The sequence below is a fragment of the Cydia fagiglandana genome, chromosome 13 (assembly GCF_963556715.1).
Source record: "Cydia fagiglandana chromosome 13, ilCydFagi1.1, whole genome shotgun sequence".
NCBI classification, from domain to species: Eukaryota; Metazoa; Arthropoda; class Insecta; order Lepidoptera; family Tortricidae; genus Cydia; species Cydia fagiglandana.
Window position 1 is genome coordinate 10,420,315 of NC_085944.1, and position 22,023 is coordinate 10,442,337.

The 22,023-nt window shown below is 34.6% G+C and overlaps 2 protein-coding genes across 3 annotated transcripts in view; one reads left to right on the forward strand and one right to left on the reverse strand.

Annotated features, from left to right (window-relative positions):
* Positions 1–22,023, forward strand: part of LOC134670254 (serine/arginine repetitive matrix protein 1-like) — a 109,611-nt gene that overhangs the window by 45,113 nt on the left and 42,475 nt on the right. The gene's annotated exons all lie outside the window — the stretch shown is intronic.
* Positions 566–22,023, reverse strand: part of LOC134670261 (UDP-glycosyltransferase UGT5-like) — a 225,299-nt gene continuing 203,841 nt past the window's right edge. Inside the window, exon 6 of the transcript XR_010099035.1 lies at positions 566–665. The gene's annotated coding sequence lies outside the window, so the exon portion shown is untranslated. The remainder of the gene's footprint in view (positions 666–22,023) is intronic.

Consider the following 22,023-nt stretch of genomic DNA (forward strand, 5'->3'; position numbering starts at 1 on the left):
ATTCAATGAAGCCGAATAGCATTATTTAAAAAAAATTGGTACATGTCTTAGTCACAATGAGTTAACTTACATGACTTAATAGTATCTCCTTCGTAATGCCGCAGTATTCCAAATTTCAAATTTCTCACAAAATCTCAAAGCTATTCAGGGTTAGTGCCAATTGAATGCATCGTACAATTAAGCAGACAAAGCCGACAATGGGCGACCCCGATGTGTGGAAACTGTCACGCTGCTTTCCTTTGATATCCCCTTTCTTTCTTGAAGCTTGCTTCGCTGATTGAATTAGATTATTATGCTATATCGGGTGTGGCCTGTAATATGAGCAAAAAATTAAACCGTAGGCTGTACTATTCATACTGACCAACATTTGTTCAGCGACTTTTAAAAATTACTTGTGGTTTGATTTTAAATACACTTTAAAGTTTATTCTAAGACGCAATGTATTGCGAATTTTGTTATGTTTAAGGCGTGACAAGCAACGTCAATCACAATGACAATGGCGTGGCGATGGCGTCCATTGAAGATAATTTTTATTTTGTGTATGAAAAATAGGGAGTCTAAATACTTCATAATTTTTAAAAGTTGTTGAACAAAAGTGTCACCGTTTGAGGAGTACAATCTATGTTTTAATTATTTGCTTATGTTACAGGCCACACCCGGTATACCTATCTGCTTATTTTGTACAATAAAGTCTTAATTAATTTGAATGTTATTATAATTATTAATGCACATTTACTTTAGTCACAGACTATTTCTGATCTTAAAGTGTTCCCGATTTTATATATTTACATATATGTACAAAAAATGTTATAAGTCTTTTAGAAAGCGATTGCCATCTCAAGTTGGATGAAGGGAAATTATACATGTAGGTTTTTAGGATAAATTTAGTTTCCTTACCAAAATATGATTATACAGAAAATCTTGTGATTCACATATTTTTTATAAATAATTTTTACACTCAACCGGTTTTATGTTTGAAATTCGTACAACTAAACCACTCGACTGAAGCTTCTAAAAAAGGAACAATCGCTTAATTTCTCGCCGTAACCTTAATATTAACTTCTCTATGCTAACCGTGATTTTAAAGTTACCAGCGCAATATAATTTCATAATAATATCGCTGTTGCGTGATCTAAAGTTCTAAAGTTAAAGATTGTTAGTTATTGTTATTGTCTCATTACATTTAAAACCACTTAGTGTTACGTGAACTCTAACGACCATTGGGTATTATTTTTGTTGTTTGAACCGACCCGTGCAATAAAAAAAAATTTTAATTTTTTTTTTTTGCCGAATGTATTTCTTTACAATAATATTAACCTATATTAAGAGAGATAATTCTGACAAGGCTTTGCTTTTGTGGTCATCTCATGGTAGTACTTTATATCAGACCTGTTTTTTTATCAAATAAATGTATGCAATGGCTCTCAATATCGAAATCATATATTTAATAATAAAATATTGGTAAATATTCTTGAGTTTATAAGCAAAGAAATAAATTCAATATACCTACCTATTACACAGTAAAATATTATAAAGTATGTAAAAATATTTTTCCCTAATTTATTTGGAAATCGCAATAGTACTCGACTTACATTTAATAACAAATCTGATTAACAACTTTTTCTCATATCTAATAGGCATTAACAAACAAACAGTCTTTAAAAAAACTACCAGACTATAAACTGCACAGTTTAATAACATGAAAAAAAAACTCGATAACATCACTTCGTTAAAACGCCCATTTTAAAATATATCATACTCGCAGTATATTTAAAAGCCTGGTTGTCACTAGTTAAGTGCTTTTTTTTATGTTTTGTTGACGCTGACGCTTGCTTGACGCTGTTCTCAATAAAAGTGGAAATTATAATAAAACTTTGTTTGTATACTCCTCCCTCCTTACGCAAATAAATTATAGCTTAGTTTTATAAGCATTAAAGTCATGTAAATTGGCTTGTGTCTATAAATAATGCCATCGACTTGTTAAATGAATTAAAAGGTAACTTTTGTATAGGTATATTTTGACAATTTGAAGCCGAGAGGGTAATGCAGGTGCTGGGCATCCCTGCGTTTCCTTAATTCCGTCCCAGGCGGTGTAGTGTATGTTACACCATAAATCGTCTGCAATAGACGTAAAGGCCAATGATGATGATGATGATGATTTTGACAATTTAGATTAGCCGAAAATATACTCCAGTATAATGAAGTTAGGCAATTAAAAAAGTCTATGGATTTATTATATAGGTTTATTTACTCTTAAACTACAAATAAATTTCGTACAAATTGTAAACTAAAATCTAAAAATAAGTATTTCTTCCAGTTTACATCAACCGGTGTCAGGTACAAGTTTATAATTACTAAAATGTTGTTAATTCAGACCACGGCAATATCGCCAAGTACTACGCACGCCAGTGTAAACTGTACATAAAGATACAGATATCAGCCGCGGTTGGCGAATTCCCGAGAAGCGATGAATGCGGGCTTTAATTATAAAATTGTCTCCTTTGAGAAAACGACATAAAAATGGATGCGGAGGTAAAAAACTATGGACAAGTTAAAACATCTTGTTTACGTGAGGGTCCCACTTTATCCAATTTTATAATATTGTAGGGATTTTATTATAGTATTGTATAAGTAGTAGCTCCGGCTCGTACCAATGAGTTTTTCGGAATTTACGTCCGAAATATCATTTGTTATTCACCAGTCGCTTTTCGGTGAAGGAAAACGTCGCGAGGAAACCAGACTAATCCTAATAAGGCCTAGTTTCCCCGCTGGGTTGGAAGGTCAGATGGCACTCGCTTGCGTAAAAACTAGTGCCTATAAATTCTTGGGATTAGTTCTCAAGCGGACCCCAGGCTCCCATGAGCCGTGGCAATATGCCGGGATAACGCGAAGATGATGATGAGTATTGTGTAAGAAATATTATACTTAGTTGAAAGAGATTGTGTAAGAAATATTATAGTTTAAAACATTGCAGCTTTAGAAAACTTTCTTGGCTCTACAAAAAAACTGCAAGAATAGAAATGTACCTAATAGAGCTCAACTCTTAATTCTGGTTTTGGATTGTAGCAACAGGGACTCCTAGCAATTTTAGGATGGAGCTGCTAAATAGTAAACCAGATATAGACTCTGAAAATTCGCTGTTCATTTCTTTGATAACAAGTTTCTGAAATGAACAGCTATTTGTCAGTGTCACATAATGTTTCAAATAAGTGGAAGGTGAACACAATCATCATCATCATCATCTCAGCCATAAGACGTCCACTGCTGGACATAGGCCTCCCCCTTGGACCTCCATACGTGCCGGTTGGAAGCGACCCGCATCCAGCGTCTTCTGGCGACCTTAACAAGGTCGTCTGTCCATCTAGTGGCTGAACACAATGTTTTGATACAATAGTTTCATAACCCTAGGTCAGTTGCGACAGAACCCTAGAACAAGATGCATCCAGCACCTGCCAATGGCGTGTCGGGTTCGAGATAGGCCGTTTATATTTAGAAGCCACTTTATAACTCACCGCCAAGCTTAAAGCTCCCGATAAAAACTTAAACTTAGAGCTTTTGCGGTGCGTCGTTTATTAAGCACCATTTAGTTTTAGCCATGATTGTATCAATCGGCCAAGTGGCCGCAATCATAAAGGTCTCCGTACAGTCTCCAAAGCAACCAGGCGAGAAATCAGAAGCAACTGGAAAATGCCCTTTTATGTAGATCATAAGAGCGTTTTTCCCATTTAGTCCACCCAATGTTTTGCTAACTGTTTTGGTCGCTGCATTACGTGTAATATTACACAAAAATGCTCATTAAGAACCGCTCTAGAGATTACAGAGGTGAGATGCATGATTAATTTTATTGTTTGCAAACCGCAAAAATAAATCGCAAAAAGTAATAAATGATTACATAAATTCCTTGTGGTTGTATCGTGTCTTCTGAACAATTGTTTTATTCTATAATAATTACTTTTGCGGAAAAACACTTATAAATCTTACGAGTTTAAAACTAAATACACGAAATCACTTTTACTTGTGCGATCAGAACGAAACAATGATGTCAGCATGCGGCCCAAAATAATGATCAGTTCCCGAAAAACCTGTTTAATCACCTGAAAGAGAAATGCAACAAAAGGAAAGCTTACTTGTATTTGTTACTGCATTTTGGACTTGTCACGAATTTTGGCTGGGACAAGTGTCGCCCGCGCAGGTTTCGTTCTTAGAATAACATTCAAGGACAACAGTATATAAGAAGGCTACGAAAATCACGCTGTAGGTTTTATATAAGTAATATTTGGGTTTATAATGTAAATAAGGTCCTTCATAAAGTAAGTCTCTGTCCCATGCAAACTAGACCCTAGAAAATTCCTTGAAATTAAATTAATATTAACTTCACCGCGCGATATGAATCTGTATTGTCTCTTATCGCTTTATCGCATTCTTTTAACCAACATAGCTTATAAATTCATAGTTAAGCTCTTACAAAAAGGACTTAAAGGATGACTTGAGCGTTATCATGGACCTTAAGTTGTCGAAAGAGATAGTATGCGGCCTCGTGGATGTACCTCAGTCCTAAGCGAGCTAGCGCGCGGCGAGAGCGTTCTTTCGCTCTCAACGTTCCAACGTTCGAAATCTAAAACTTTTTTTATTTAACTAAACATAGTTAAATATTAAAAGGTTGTGATAGTGCCAGTTCTTTTGGATTTTTCGTGTTGATTATGAACTTATCAGTGTGACTTTTTCAGTTGAAAATTGTTGAGTGTCGTCAAATTCTAGAGGTGAGTTTGTAAATGTAGGTATATTGTCTTTTAGATAATTCGGTATATTACTGAACTTACATAATTGATTTGATTAGTATAATCTGACAAACAGTTTCTTAGTAAGTAAAGTAAGTTTTTATCTAAAAAATATATCAAATCAACATTCACTGATATATTATACAAGTTAAGAAATTTGCTATTATTATATCCAAATTTAGATAAATATGTATAAAAATAAATATTTAGGCGTAATTAGTCCAATATTTATTTATAACAATCATAAGCAGCTGCGCTGAGGCAGGCTGGATCTGGAAATACCTGTTCATTAATTCAAATTGCCCGGTTTCCAGGAAGTTATTGAAGTAGGATGCGTTTAAAAAAACTGATTTCCGAGTGACTTGAAGGACGAGGGAAAATCAGTATTCAAATCATATTAAATATGTATTCTTTATTTGATTTTGTAGTGTAAGTAGTTTATTTCGACGTAAAGTTTATAACATTATAACAATATATGGAGGAGACAGTAGGAGTTACATAAAGTAGTAAATACTTCTAAGGCACATAGTTTTTATTTATTAGTAGTCTAGATAATATTTAACATAAATTTAATAAATACGATCGTTTAACAAATGCGCATAGTATGCAACAATTTAATTTAAAATTGGAGTTGAATGTTTATGAAAATATGGACAGATTAGCACAAACTCTTGCCAGTTCTTATCAACCTGACTTTATTGCCGGTGCTGTCACACCTGTTGCGTTATTTTTGTAATGTTTAAACCAGTAGAACTAGTGTTGGTATTTATTAGAACTGGCAAAATTAAAGATCGTTTGAATCTTAATATTTTTTTGCAAATTTAAATATTCTTATTTTTGTCCATGTTTGCTTAAATGAGTGAGATTCCTTGAAAACATTTTATTTCAGAGTTCAATTTCAAGGTGAAGTCGGTCAGGAAAAATCAACGATTACTACTGTGTAATCGTGATTTTTCCTGAGCCTATTCCTCCTTTTTCCCAATTAAGTAATAAAAAAAGTATAATTCTAGAATTCAACTAAATACCGACGCACAAAACGGCAAATAACGTCCAATCATAATGCAATTTCATTGAGCATCTGCGACAAGCACTTCTTACATATCGCCGACATGAGATTAAACACACTTTACATCTAGCAATCCGTCAAACAGATAACATACAGTGTAACTCTCGCAGGACATCCATCGGCTCAATTGACAATATAATGCAGATTGTATTCGGATATTAATGAGTATCTTAAAACGAACAAAACGCGAAGTAGCGAGCCATTTCGAAAGCGAACCACTTGCTGGCCCTGCATTCTTGCATCTCTTGGGTTTCATTCCTGTAGCTTTCCGAGTCGAGCGCTCAGGGTGACCAGTATAGCCGAGTTCTCTGGTTACGCATAGATGTTACGGATCTCGAGGTCAAAATTTCACAGATATGCTCGTACGTCTGATTCAGGCTCTGTAAGCAATAAGAATTTAAAGCCTGGGCTCGTTCAACCGGCCGGGAACAACCTCTTGATTCGGACTCCGTCGCGTACAAATCGTAATCGTTCGACATCGTTGTCCTACTCGTTTATCATGTTAACGTAAAGGACAACAAGGTTTTTATGTGACTAATAGCCACAGAATTAGACAGATGCGTTGCGGGAATGAATGCGGATTAGCGGACCTGAAATCTTTCAGGATTTCAGGCTTAGGCTGGGATAGATTTTATATTTAGGCTGGGAAAAATAAATAAATATTGAAACTTAAAATGGTTCTCATTTGAACATAAACTGTGATTGCTTATTTAAATTATCAACCCGTGCAGCTTATAGATATTTAAAACCATCGTCTATTCAGCTGGTTTGACCCGACGCGTGCGGTAGGCGACGCTACCGCATCCTTCCGGGTCAATTTTGCTAGTTAACGGTGTACATTATGACAGCCTAATTGCAAATTACAGTTTCGTACGCTAATCAAATCCGTTAAAGAAGGTGAAATCAGAGACTAGTAAATTAATAACTGGTCATTCCATTAAAAGTCCCCGCATTTGAATTTAAAAGTTTGCTGTTGGCCACATATGGCAAGCTTTCCACAATATTACACAATTTAATATGGTACTGACCTCACTTTGTAATCTGATTTACTTCAAACTATTTTCGTACTTCAAAACTTTGGACACATACTCGTATCTGCAGTCAGTATTATTTCTTTGTCTTCAGTGAAACTAGGTTCAAAGGGGCACGAATGTGCACCGGCTGTCATGAATATGCAAGTTTGACATGTGACAGGTGTTAAATGCAACAATTACATAGAAATCCGAAGAAACTGCGCGTGCGCAGCGTGGGCGATTTCTCCGCGTTTGCAGGAAAGCTCTGTTGAATCTTTAACTGCTTAGTAAATGTTGTGTGAAGAAAGCATTATGTAATGTTGCGTTATTTGACTTTGTATGTTTGGGTGTTTTATTTGATTTCTTGACGCTGGATTATTGATACAAGCCATTACACTAGCTATGAACATGTCATAGTACCTACATGGAGTGCCGCAGTTTTTATGACTATTCAAGATAACTTCTCTAATAAGTTAACCGAGTTGATGAGGAAAAATTGCCGATATCGGTAGCATACTGTATCAGTACTTATCAATCATGTATTTTTAAGTTACTTACCAAAAAAAAGTTCGTTAATATCAAAACTCTGTAAGTATTATTTTAGTTAGGCTACATACCTTGAATAAATAATGTAATTAGTATTATAATCATACTCAAGGTATTTATAGCAAGCATCCAAAATAACGCGACTGTCCCGGGCAACGTCCGCGTCCATTTCCATTATTCCCGAATCATCGCCACTAATTCCGTCATTAAATCCACGTTCCGATTGCCTTGAAGGCAGTTCTATGTGATAATGACCGCTGATGCGGCGTGACGTCGTTACGTCACCGGCAAAAACGCAGCCGGCGTAAACATCGTCGCGGTTGTTCGATTGAATTGCTTCACTGACTCAAGTATTTGGAGAAATGATGGAGTTTTTATGAGGTGTTAGAATTGTGTTTGGTACGAAAAAGGGCTTGAGCGATGCCAAAATATCAAAACAGATGACAAAAATCTATGCGAGTAATGAACTATTTTTATAAATAAAGCTGATTTAGTATTTTGAATGTGCTTGCAGGGCGATGCATATAGCTGAAGATACTGCTTCTGAAATATACTCAGAATACCTAAAATTTATGTATTTGGCCTCCAATTGTATCATAAATATCTACATTGGAGCGATGGTAGGTTCCCATAAGAATTTAACTTAATGATTATTATGCTTGGAAATGTTTTAAAGAGTAATAATTACTCGTATAGTGCAAGATAAAATAGTAGAGATTAAATAAAATAGAACTACAAAAATTCTATTCTACATTGTTGCCATGTTTAAGCATTTTACGTCAAAAATGTGACAGTTCCGTCGAAAGTGGTGCCCTTATTTAATTTCTACTATTTTATAACGCACTGTAAGTAGGTAGATTCATATAAGGATACATTTGTGATAGGCATCAACTTCTCTAAAGTCCAAATCAATCTTTAAGTTAATAGAAATTTGCTTTTAATTACCCGTTAAGTGGCCTTGGCCGGTCAACGGCCGGAGAAAGGCTAATATGATTATGAAATCACTTCGGCTCGCTCAAGATTATTACTATTTCGATTTCGATAAAGCAATTCAAAATGGTTCGTCAAAAAACTCAATCTCTATTTATACTAGTAAGTATAATGTACATGGTGGAAATGAAAGTTATGACAGACAAATAGGTTGTAGATTGCTTTTCTCAAATACAGAATTGACCACTTTTTTACGTGTCGGTAGATATTGGGATTGGGAATAAACGAAATTTCATACTGTCATAAACTTTGTACATGCGCATTCAATGTGTTACGAGTGTGCTTCAATGCTACAATGTGTGCTTCGAGCAAATCAATCTGTTAAGAACAGATATTTTTATTTTCTGACCATAATATTTTTGAAAAAGAGACAAAGAAGCCTTACACCAATAAAAAGATGTATCGCTATCGGGTTATTCGGAAATAACTGCAGTAAATACATTAAAAACTAAAATGTTTTCTAAACGTTAGGCGCAAATGGGTTGACACATTCCCTTCCCTCAAAATCCCATTCGCTTTTCAAATCCGGACGCAAAGAAGAAGCGAATGTCGCCTAACCTTTTCAGCCGGCGTATTATGGATGGCTTTATCCACGTGATAAAATACTTAACTGTCACTTTTTAACACCGTGGGTTAGAAAGTGACGGACACCGTTTTATCATGCTGTCACGTAGACAAGAACGACCATCATATCCATACAGGATATTTTTCCGCCGTGTGTATATTACAGGTTAATTGCCGCATTTAGTTGCGGGCGACACCGGCCGATGGTATCGGCTGATATATCGGACGCCCCCGGGCCGAGATATTGATGGGCTGCCTCCGACTTGCTTCGATCGATAAAGCGTAACGCATTATCGGTATTCATAATACTGTCGCTTGTTATAAGAACGGTTGTAACAAATACCATGTAACTTTTTGCAAATATTGGCTATATGCTTACTTAGTAGACATAAAATTAGACATATTTAATTAAGCATAATGCGCGAATATCAGATTTTAATCGAATTCTTATGATATAATTTGTTCTCAGTCCAAAACCTTATGGATTCTAAAGACATGAAAGCATAAAGTCATAGGTTTCACTTGCATATAATCATTAGAAGCTGGGTGGGCTATCGTAAAATTTTGGACTATACACGTAAACTAATAAGCGAAACGCTATTTATACTGCCGATTACCCTGCCTGTTCTTTATTATTTTAAATCGATAATTACTTACCTAACGACCAATAGCACATTTAAAACTTTGAACTGTTTCTAGATATACTTACTATAGTTTGTCTTATAATGTTTTGAGAACTAAAGCTGTATTTGATATAGTTACTCGTACTGTACTATTGATAGAAGACTATCAGTCTCGGATAAAAATCTAATTTGTATGTTAACATCGTCCCTGACATCCTGTTAGATGTTATTAAGTAACAAGATAAGCGCATTCTTTGTCAAATGTTACGAAAGAAGATCGTTATCTTGTGGGTGTCAGAAGTGTTCAAATGGTTCATTGTATATATTCACACTGGAGTTCATAAAATATATACCTATGTTGCGCAATAAGTACAAGTAAATATTCGTGCGTCGGCATATCATGATGCCTTTAAATTTGCTGGTAACGATCTAAAGAAATGATCAATGCAAAAAGTTGATGATTTTATTATACGCTCTCAAACAGGCAGTTCTGACTCGGCGGAAGGAATCAACATACCAAAAGAATGTTTCAGTTTTTATCTAACTTAGATTAACTACTAGAAAGATGATAGTATAGACTAGGTACGAATTGTTTTTGAGTTCGCTTCATTAATCAATGAGTAACTAGAATATTTTCCTTTAAAAAATTTTTTTTGTGTCTAAGTTATGGCAATTAAAAACTAGATTTAGTTCGAATGATTGAATTTTTATCGAATTGTTATTCCTACATTATAGTTTTTTTAGTTTGACTGTACTATATGGGCGTTGCAAATGAAGGTATCATCATTCATATTACGTAACAAACGATTCAGTTAACAGTCTTAAACTAACTATAGGCAGTTCATCGTTTACCGGTACACCTACGTTAATTACTTCTTTATGTAACCTTCGATAATGTAGATAAGAGTAAAAGTTATGGCGGACTAGTTACAGCTTTCGATTCGATGGGAATCGGACAATTTGTATGTTTTGTTGTAAACGGTGTTCGTTTATAACTACATATGTAATAGAAAACTATTCTAGAGTTTGTGCGGAAAGAAAAGAGTCGTGGAATGTATGTACGACTCTTCTCTTTCCGAACAGATTGTAATGGTGTTGTAACTGTCGGTAAAATCTTATTGATTATCAAAAATCTAAAGTTTAATAATATTTTATTGTATTAAAATATTATTATTGTAGATCCTTCTGTCATTAAGTTTGCCTTTTGTACAACTTTTATTGTGCGATAAAGTTTAAAAAATAAATATTAATATTATCCTACACCGGGACATGCGACACAACTGAAAACCGCCGTGTCGCCGAAATAATTTTTTAGCTTGTAAGATTTTACTATTGTATGTATGTTAGTTTGTAAGGTATATATCTATGGGCCTTAGTTGCCTAAAAATGATATTTGAATATAAATAAATATAAATGATATTTGATTTGATTTGATTAAAAACTGATACTTTAAAATCAGCATACTTTAAAAACGGTTTTATTAATGGCAAAATCAATTTGTCTGTGTGATCCGGGGTCCTTTACCTGTCAGTGCACCGAAGTGGGCTTCGCTGCGGTTGACTTCGCGCTACCGAGAATCGCCCAAACTAACGGTTATTTGGTATTTATTGTTGGAAATAAATTGTAACATTTATCGTAATTTATTTTTGGACTTTTTAATTTCGAGAAGTGGAAGAAAGATTTCCAGTTATACAATCTTTCAAATATCGTTAATCCATTGGAACGACGGTCGTTTCGATCATACAATTAATTTACTTATTTTTTCCTATCAGTATGCATTTATATATCATATTCTTTTGACAAAAAAAAGGAAAAATAAATGTTTACATGTCGTCAAAATTAAAAAAAAGGTTAATGGAGTTAGACCAAAATAAGTCTGCGACGATTTTTATAGCACACGCAGTGCAAGTGTTATTTTAAACTTCTCCACGTTCACGCTAAAATACAACTCGACGAGTTCTTGATATACCATTAGCGCGAACGTTGAAATATTTACCATCGTATTACATCAACAATTATATTACGACTCCATTGTTTTTCCCAACAAACTATCTATTGTATTCCATTTGTTGCTGTCTTATCGAAATAAAAACTTGCGACCGCGAACCGCCACGGTTGATTAGGCCCCGAAGCGCTCCGCAAAGAATACTTCCTCTGCTATTTATTGCCTTTGTTTGTTGCTAGCCTCCAGCCGGACTTGAAAATATCGTACGGTAGTTACAAAAGACGTTTAAATTATAGCGCCATGGTGTATTCTCTTTTATAAGCTCGCATAGATATTTATACTTAAAGATCCTCAGGGAAAAAAGTTTATAAGAAAATCGGGTAAACTGCGGTTTGAATTGTGGAAACACTTTTACGTGAGAATTCACAAATTACGGACCTGCTAAGTAAATGATTCGTATAATGGACGCCGCGTACAATAATCAATTTAAATTGCAATAAATACATCATTATCAACACCAATTTTACCACAAAAAGCTAATGCTGTCCGGCGATCGTTACAATTAGTTGTTTACGTGCCTGGTAATCTACGTGGCAATTTAAAAAGCTACGCGGGAGGTAACCACAGGCAAAAAATAATCATACACAAAAAAATAATGAAAGAATGAACGAATGATTGAAGCAGATCATAGAGCGACATTGCGATGCAATGTGGAAGCTTTCGGTTAGTGAATGGCATTGACTTTCGTAGATATTATTTGCAGAAATATTATATTATTAGTTTATCATTGTGTATCATATTTTCGGGAGAATGGATAAGTAAATGTGATGAAACCAAAATAATAACTAGTCCTATTCTACGAAGAAGATTACAAAATGCAAATTAATGATTTTTATTTTTAGGTATTGGACTTTTATTTTAGGGACTGTTGATATTATCAGACTGACAAGTTCATTAAACAAATTATATATTATTTAATATATACATTTACAGACTTAGACGTGTATATCCAAAACATGACCTCAAACTCGTCCGTTATAAGACATGTTCACCAATACTTGCATAACACGACCTACATGTTCTTTACATACAAACAGTAATGTTAGACTAAAACAGACAACGTTTCATGCTAATTAAAGTTTGAGCAAAGAATATAGGCCAGTGAAAGTGTCTTGCGCAACCTGATGTGCGGGCCGATCACATGTACAATAAATATTATCCGATCTGATTATTATTTCTCCGCCAAATAGGGTATCGACAGCGCGTTGATCGAACATTTCTATAACGAGCATAAAAAATGTAAGTGCTCTTAGACTTTTTAAAGTGTTTATTCACTTTCTATTCAGTGCTATTGTAATAATTGTGGACCTGACCTTATATTCTGTGCCTTTATTCAAATAATTTTGCAGCACAAAAAATGGTGTGTATACTTGAGTAACGCATGTCTGTGATATACCTACTATAAGTAACAAATTTTGACCGTTAGTTGTATGCTGTAAAAATTAGCAGTTGCTATGTCGCTTTTTCCTGTAGTCTATAGTCAGTTAGTGTGTGTGGTGGTTAGTGTAGTGTAGTGTGTGTGTGTGTGTGTGTGTGTGTGTGTGTAGTGTATAGTCGCTATGTTGGGTAACCTAACCTAACTTAACCTTTACATAACACAACAAGCCTTGATGAAAATAATGAGTATTCTTATAAAATCTTATCAACTTTTTAATTTAATTGCCTTCTTAACTACTTACAAAGTAAAATAATAACAAAATAAATCAAATGTCTTGAATAAATTAAAAGATAAGATGTCTTTTAAATATTGAGGGTATACAAAAGGTCACGGACGGATCAAAATAATGTTTAAAATTAAGTGTCCGAAGTTAAAGTTCACCAACTATTGTTCTGTTCCTTTAATTTAAAATGTTTCTGTAGCAACGCTTGTTTTGCCAGCTACCTATAAAAGTATCTACTTTACAGCGAGAATAGTATGTCAAAGAAACCGATTAATTATAAAACAAGGAATCCTTGGAAGATTATATTTTGTGTCCATAAATATTTAGTAGCATTCAAGTCGGATATGACGGTAAGAATCAATAAAAAAAATATTCTAGAATTCAAATGCCTTCATAGTAATATTTTCCTAAAAGGTCGCTCTGTATTACAAATATAGATATATAACGAAGAAAATTCTCTAGTGCTTGTAGTATTAGGTCGCCTTGTCATTCAATACATCTCTAAAAACAGTTATGAGCTAGCAGCAAATATACAGTGTAAAACTAACTGTAGGTAGGTAATCAAATATTTAATTTTTTCTCCCAACTTCAATTAACACGTCAAAAATCGAGTTATACTCGATGCCATGGTCCACAGCATCTATGAGTCGCATCTATCAGTCGCAGGACAAGCCAAGCAATATTAGTTCGTATTACAAATAGAATTAAGACACAAACAGACTGATTGGCGAGTAACAAGAATCATGTCACCTGTAGAATAATGACTTGCGTTATGCTTGCAATCACGTATGTTAGTGTACTAGCGGTTTTTTGTCGGACACTCATTTCAGGTATAAAGTCTATATCAAGAAAAATATACATTAATGGTGTTTATTTAGCTGCTTATAATACATTTAATCTTTATCTACTTAAACTAGGATGAACCAAAATTCGGGGTATGCACATGACCTGGTTTAAATGCGTTAAAAGTGGATTTTTGTGCTAAGTCAAGAAATCTAGCTAATGATCAAAGTAAACGCCACCAGATTAGTTTCACTTACGATGTGCATTGTGCAGCGGAGGCAAATTCGATTTGTCTGGATTTGTCTCGTGAAAATACGATTTACTTTTGTGAAGACGCCACAAACAAAATGCTTTAAGTCGTAAAGCGTAATTGCAAATTGGCAATATTTTATGATCGAGTCTGAGACTTCTAGGCCAGGGTTATAATTTGGTGCATTATGGTGTAAAGCATGTATGTACTTATTTAATGTTTCAAAATGACGATGGTTGAAAACACACATTCGGTACTTGGTCGGATAAAGTCATGTAAAACAAAAACCTACCGTTAGAAAAACTTAGAAGTGAAAATTAAGAGGTTGAGTTAATTGTAGTGTAGAAACTATAAGAATACGTTTCTCGTCTCTACATAAAACCAGAGGGCTGTCGACATACATAATTTTACTACCTAATAGTATTGTAGCGTTTATGACTTAACATTATGGCTTTACTACAGATAAGTAGGTTTATTAGTTGCTGTATTAATTTCCTGTTATGTTCCTTCCCTACTCCCTATCTACGTAGCAATTAAATACATACCTAACGGATGCTTTGGATGATTAAATTTATATTACTTTTTAACGTAATTAAAAAAATCCTCATGATCTGTGCTAATGTGCTAATTTGGGGCAAGTATACTAAAGTGATGTTTATTATTAAAGTTTATTACCTTAAGTTAAGAGGCACGCTATTAGACATTATATCGAACCTTTTACAGTAATAGAGGAATGTCCATAATAAATGTATAAATATTATAATAAATTTATAAACGTTTGATAATAAACATTAATATTCGTGGCCCGAGTACACCTATACTCAGATTACTGTTGACCATAGTTAAAAAAAAAAATATAGTGGTAAAAGCAGAACCAATCGGAGTGTATTGAGGTTTTACAACATCACGATCTTGAATTACTATCCTCAAATTAAATAGCGGTGTTAATGGTTTATTGATTGTTAATATTACTTTAGTTAAATTCATTGTAAACTACATTAATGTTTGTAGTGTCGTTATTTTCAAATCTATCTAGCTAAATTAAACTTTGAAGCAGACGACGCGGTACCTACGTCGTTAAATAATATAGGAGCTTCACTTTTTATGTACAGTCAACGGTAAAAATATGGGTGTAGACAACTTACTCAAAAATATGTCCCATAGTTCTTAATTCACTGACATAAGAGTTATGGGACATATTTTTGAAATGATTTGTACACCCATATTTTTACCGTTGACTGTACTTATTTGAAAAAATAGCCCACCCACCTAGCACCACAATAGCTAAAGAAAACCGCAATATTCTCTTATGCTCCTCCAACTGGTTGCACACGTTTTGCGAACGTGTGTAACGGATATTATGTGTCGTTGCTAATTTGAATTCCCATCTAGTCGCAGGAAGTTACAATATTAGTAATTTATTATGAATCAATCAAATTATACACGCTGCTGTTACTTAGACTTGAGTTTGATTAGATTTTAACAGCATAATATATGTTATATTCAATATACATTTTCCTCATTTGGATTTAATTTATTGCAGTGCGAAAAAAACTTTTATTTAAAAATGACACATAGGTAATCTCCGTATTTCTTGCTTCAGCTTTTTATTACCTTGCCTTGTCTGTACAGTAACGTATTAAGGTGACAGTCCATTTCCAACGACAGCTGCACTACTGTTCATTTTACTATGGAAATTTACAATAACAGCGACGCGTTCAATATCGGTAGTGCAGCTGAAGTTGTCCGTTCCACAATTGGCGTAGCTACCTACCTAAGTGGATCGTAAAAGATTTTGGTGCATAAAACCTTGTTTCTAGATAAGTTTATTTTTGCTTAGTTTGAAAGAATACTGTGTAAAGGTAAAGTCAATATGCAAAAATGAATTTCGACTGATTATGTAACTAAGTGGGTTGACCTTTAGTCAATTTAAATTTAATTTGAGCTTTTGGCTATCTGCAAAATAATGAGTCACCTGTAAAGGTGTGTTGTCATTGACATTCTCATGGAAATGTTTTAAATAAATTTATTGCCACTATAAATTACTTTGATTATTTTATATACCTACCTAGTCTAGACAGCTATACTATAGAAAAAGACTACGATTTTATTAATGAAATACGAAACAGCCATCACTATTAGTTTGTGTCATATGTAGAAGGGTACAATTAGGAGCCGTCAAGTACAAAATGGGTATTAGTTCGATTTAATTACAATTTATCTGTTAATAATCGGTGTTAATTATGGTGCGTCGATTAATACATAAATCGTGCGGACGTCTCAGTTGCATCTGATAAACCGAATTATGTTTTTCTACACATTTAAATATCTAAATTATAATTGTATATTTACTGCACAATGCACATTCTGGCACTATAAGAGGCATAAATACATAAATAGTTAATGCATCATTCTCCAAAAATATGTGTTGTCTAAATGCCACGACCTGTACAAAATATATGAAAAGAGTCGTGGCAATTACAGTTAACCGCAAACATATTATTATTCTCAAAAAATGTGAATATATTGACATTTAACATCGTTTTAATTGCATAAATACCAGTGGCGGCGCGGCAAACATATCCATATGCAAGCCGGGGCTCATTTGGCTTACATATTTCCTTTACAACTCTGCACAAACGTCCAAAAACAGGCAAGCCGGTGGGAATCGGCTTTTATGGACGCGCCGCCACTGATAAATACATACTTTCGCTTGGCCCTCAGCTATACACATGCCTCCTCTCACACACTTATACACAGTTGAGATCTAATTCCATCTTAGCTCTTATTAAAATTAAAACTAAATTGTATGCCCGCTCATTTATCAAATTGGCACAACAATACAACAAACGTAACAAAACGGTATGTAAAAATAACAATCATAAATCGCTCTTAACCACAGATTAATAAATTTAATCCGACCGACTTCTAATAAAACATAAAACATAATAAAATTAGATAACCCGTAGATCTGGGGAAAGCATCACTTCTCAGGCGCGGGCATTGTTCTTGCAATTACGAGGTTGTCTGGCCGTGTGTTCCCATTGGCTGCCGAGTGCAAGTTTTCATCATCATCACCACCCTATTTGCGCGATCAATACTTCTGAACGTTATCAGGAAGCAAATTTTTGGATGCATTATATTTATTTCATAACTAAGTTTAGTATTGAGTATTAGCTTGGAATTAGGGACTTTTACAAATTGAACACTATTTGATCTCTTTTTTAATACACCCGTACTTCTCGCTCGTACTTTTTTTTATAAATGCAAAATAAGATTAATTTGTAAAGATAGAATGCCGCATCTGTAGGGCTAAGATGGTCGGTTTTTTATTATCTGTCATCATGACTGCCACATTCTAATAAGTATGTAAGTGCGAAAATGACGCATTACATGACAAAAGTGATAAAATGCAACCATGATACTGCCGCTGGTTGGCCTAAGCTTTAGTTTATGTAAGCAATGAGAGTAACATCTTAGTGAATCGGCTGATTTACGAGTGATGCATGTAGTGCAGTCTAATTATTACAATGACAAATGGCTTACTAAAGTGCTTTCCACTATTTATGGTGATTGAAAAAGTTATCTCATCGACCAGAGAACAACGCAAAGATGAATGTTAATTATGTGCTATGTTTGTAAATGAATAGGTGTCATATTTTTAAATTGTACCTGACATTCCTATGTTTTTCGTAAGCTCATCTACATTTTAACTATCAAATAAAATATTTTATGCTAGCAGAATGTAAAAAACGTACATTTAAAACTAGAATGGAACTCGAATGACGCATAAATCTGTATTAACTAGTTGTCGAGTAGTAAAAACTATTTAAAATTAATATCACATCGTTTTTCATAGCACATACTAAGGGTATTTAAAAATCTTCAATAGGTACTTGACAATATAGCTTAGGGTCTACCGCGAAAATCGGAAATCGGATTTTGCTCTACTCGAGTTCATTCTTGGTCCTAGGGTCCTATATCGTATTACCCAATAATTTTATTCTTACGCCCTTTTCGCATGTATTGTATGAGATACATTTTAACCATAATCTTCCGGCCATAAACAATTTATTCCAGGATAAACATACTTATTCGGCTAAAACCCTATTGAGCACATATTGCAAAACCCCTATCGGCTTTGTATTTAAAATCGGACTTAAATGACATTATGCATTGTGAATGATCATTTGCATAACAAGATAGCCTTAAGTCGGATGTATTGCATCGCTAGATTGCATTACGATAACGAATTATGAAACACAAACAGTTTAATTTTGCACTCAATTTATGTTGATAAGTACGAGTACAATATAATGATCGGTTTCAATACCGATTAATATACGATGCTTTTAATGCTGATGAAAACGTAAAATTTTAAATCAATTAAACTACAAGTATTAAGGCAGTAATGGTTTTTAACGCTTGATGACCAAATTTGGACTGTTTTTGCTCAATACTAAAGATACTAATTCACAAATACATAAAAATTACCTCAAAGCACCATACACAAAACGCAAACATAATAGTTTTAAATTTAAATACACTGCAAAGAAAAAGGGAAATTCTAAAGCCTTTCCACAAAGACCTACTATAATCCCAATTCACACCGTACGTGCTAATTTGATAATAATTATCGCGAGATAAACAACTTTCGTCGGTCACGGCGGCGCCCGCACGCGGCGCTACTCACCGGAAAATCGCCTGAACTGAATCGCGTATGCTCCGATGAACAGATAGCTGGGACATTAGTAACGCTGTTTGAACGGACATGTGATATGCTGATTTGATTGAACCACTAATTTAAAAAGGGCTTAAGTATGAATAAGTCGCTATAAAATATATTGTTTTTGCAAGTCATGGCTCATCCGTGGATCGTTTTTCTGTTGTTTTATAGATAGAGTCAACTATTAAAGGCCGAGCCACACCGGCTTGCGTGTGCGTGACATGCGCGTGTGCGTGCGCTAAAATGTTGGAGCCGCACACGCACACGTCACGCAAGCGGTGTGCCGTCTCTCATAAGGATCTGTATACTACAACGCCGCACGCGCACGTGCACGTCACGCGCACGCAGCCGGTGTGCACAGGCCTTTACGATCATAATATAATGTGAGAGTGAAGTGATTGAACGATAGGAAAAAATAAGCATCTATTTATATGAAAAATAACTTAAGAACGCTTTGATGATGATATCGGCAATTTGTGCTGCATTGTTTTTACGAATAAGTATAATATTTTATTTAGTGTATCTCGTATTTGTAATTTATGTTTTTTTCTGGTTGTGCTTCTAACTATTACGTTTCAAATAAGTATCAAAACATTTTAATTTGCCTATGGCACCGACTTTTACAAAAGTGCCCAACGAGTTGCCATATCAGCGTATCACGGTCAACTACGGCGTACGAGTGTTTATATTGTCAATTCACTGTCTGTTTATTCTCTTATCAAGTGAAAGGTGTTACATGAATATTATATTATCAATAATGACACACCAAATAAAGTAACTGCAAGGCAATGGCGAGGCTCCGTTACTTTCATTATGAAAGTTTATTGTCCATCGCCATTTTAATTAATTAGTACGCTACATAATGAACCGATTAATCAGCTGGTATGGAGCTTTGAATGCTCATTCTCATTCAATCACTCATTTACTCGCGCGATGTAAGATCCCACCCGCGGAGCGTCGCAGCTTATTTACAGAAGTTGCACTTAAATTGACTTAAAAAATTATTGCAATAGCAAGAATTAATCGTCAATGGTAAAAAACAATCCAAATATACCACACTTTAATAATGTGTAATAAATGGGACATTTTAAAATTTAACATGTACGATTAGTCGTTGATTGAATAAATTCTAAGTCACGACAGTTTTCCAATGACTATATTAATAATATAGTGTATAGGCCCAGATGATTATTAAATTTGCTGTAACTATTTGCGCAAATACGGCTTTGCAGCGCTTTGTTTTGCTTTTTAAACGAGATCCAATACGAATATTTCAGCAGGGATGGCTAAATAAATTATGCTATATATACTACACAATTATAGACATCATACATGTGCAATTAAAAATAATAAATCAATGTATTATACAAACAAATATTACTTACAAAATTATATATGCGAGAAACAATCAATACACATTTTGAAAGAAACACCTAATTAATTGAACAACAAGATAATAACCATAACATAAACTAATTTAGTAAAGCATGTATGTACCTAACTAATTAATTATGAAAATAAATTATACGGATCTGAAGTAACTAAACAATCAGAAATTATAATATCAAAACGTAACGAAAATATCAGCTAAATTGGTTCTACGAGCATTGAAAGTTAGAGAAAATGCTATCTTTTCTTTCTAACGGAACAAGCACTTCACATAAAATTACAACTGTCGCAATTCAAATTCGGATCCAGTTAATCTGCGCACTGTGGCGTCGCACGAGCATAAACCATACCAGATCTATAGGTCGTAAGTTCATGACTATCTGTCGCTTTCATAGAAAATACACCGTATCAGCGGGGGAAGTTTATATCGCCAAGCATTGTTTTCAATGGAGCACCTTTAATAATTGCGTAACCGCAAGCATCACTTAAGGTCCCTTTTGCCTTGTACTCTCATATATAGCATACATGCGTCTTTTCTAGCATAGTATATCGTAGTACAATGCGAGGTGAGCAACCTCGCGCATCCCATTGTCGCTGACATGGGAATGCTAAGACAAATGCATAATGCGCTTTGGAAAAAACTGGGACTATATTCAGAAACAAAAATAACAATATGTAATACAACTTGGATGAGGCTGAAAAGTTTCGCGTACCTACTCAATGGAAAACTGCTGGTAGACCGTTTTAAGGCGTATACAAGGAAATCTTACATAGAGATGCCTTCTATGAATGAGACGGGTTTCTTAGTATATTTAGTTTACTGTTCGCTTGATTAAGGCCCACTTGCACCATCCCACTATACCGGGTTAACCGGTTAAACCTGGATTTACCATGGTTACCAGTACAATTTGACACCGGGTTAACGGTTTAACCGATTAACCCCGGGTTTGTGGGATGGTGCAAGTGGCGCCAAAGCGACAGAACCGGAGAACTGCAGCTTATTGAGGGACTTCTTTGTCCAGTAGTGGCTTTTAGCTATATTGCAGTCGCGTTGATATACCTAAACAGCAATCTTATCGCTCTCATTAGTACCAAAATATTAGTAGAAGAATGTGTCGCGTTTCTAAGCGTTGTAGAGTGAACGCGCCAATGCACTCAATACGTTTTCGGTGTTATACAATGATAAAATGCACACTCGAGAATGGAACCCTGGTTCAAGATTCAATGTTTTGCGGTATTTAACACTGATGGTCTATAAATCAAACCGTAGTCATATCTCGTTACTCAGACATTTGATAGAATATGTTCACATGGCATTTTTTCATTCACATAGTCTGTAACTTTTTATCCGATTTAATGAGTTAGTGGTAATAAATATATTTACTTATAACGCATACCTATTACTCGTAGTTCAGAAATCAGAGTTCGCTATTTTGGTCTCGACGGTTAACTCGTCCCTAGTACAAATGCCCTAAATCTGTAAGAAAAATGCGTAAACCCGGTAAGCGTTGATTAGCAAACACCTGGGTTTTCGTTACAATAACACTTTTTCTATTGTTCCGGTAATTACGACGCCATATTAAAATCTACTTAGAAAAAAGCTTGTTCAGTTATTGCATTAAGCGCACG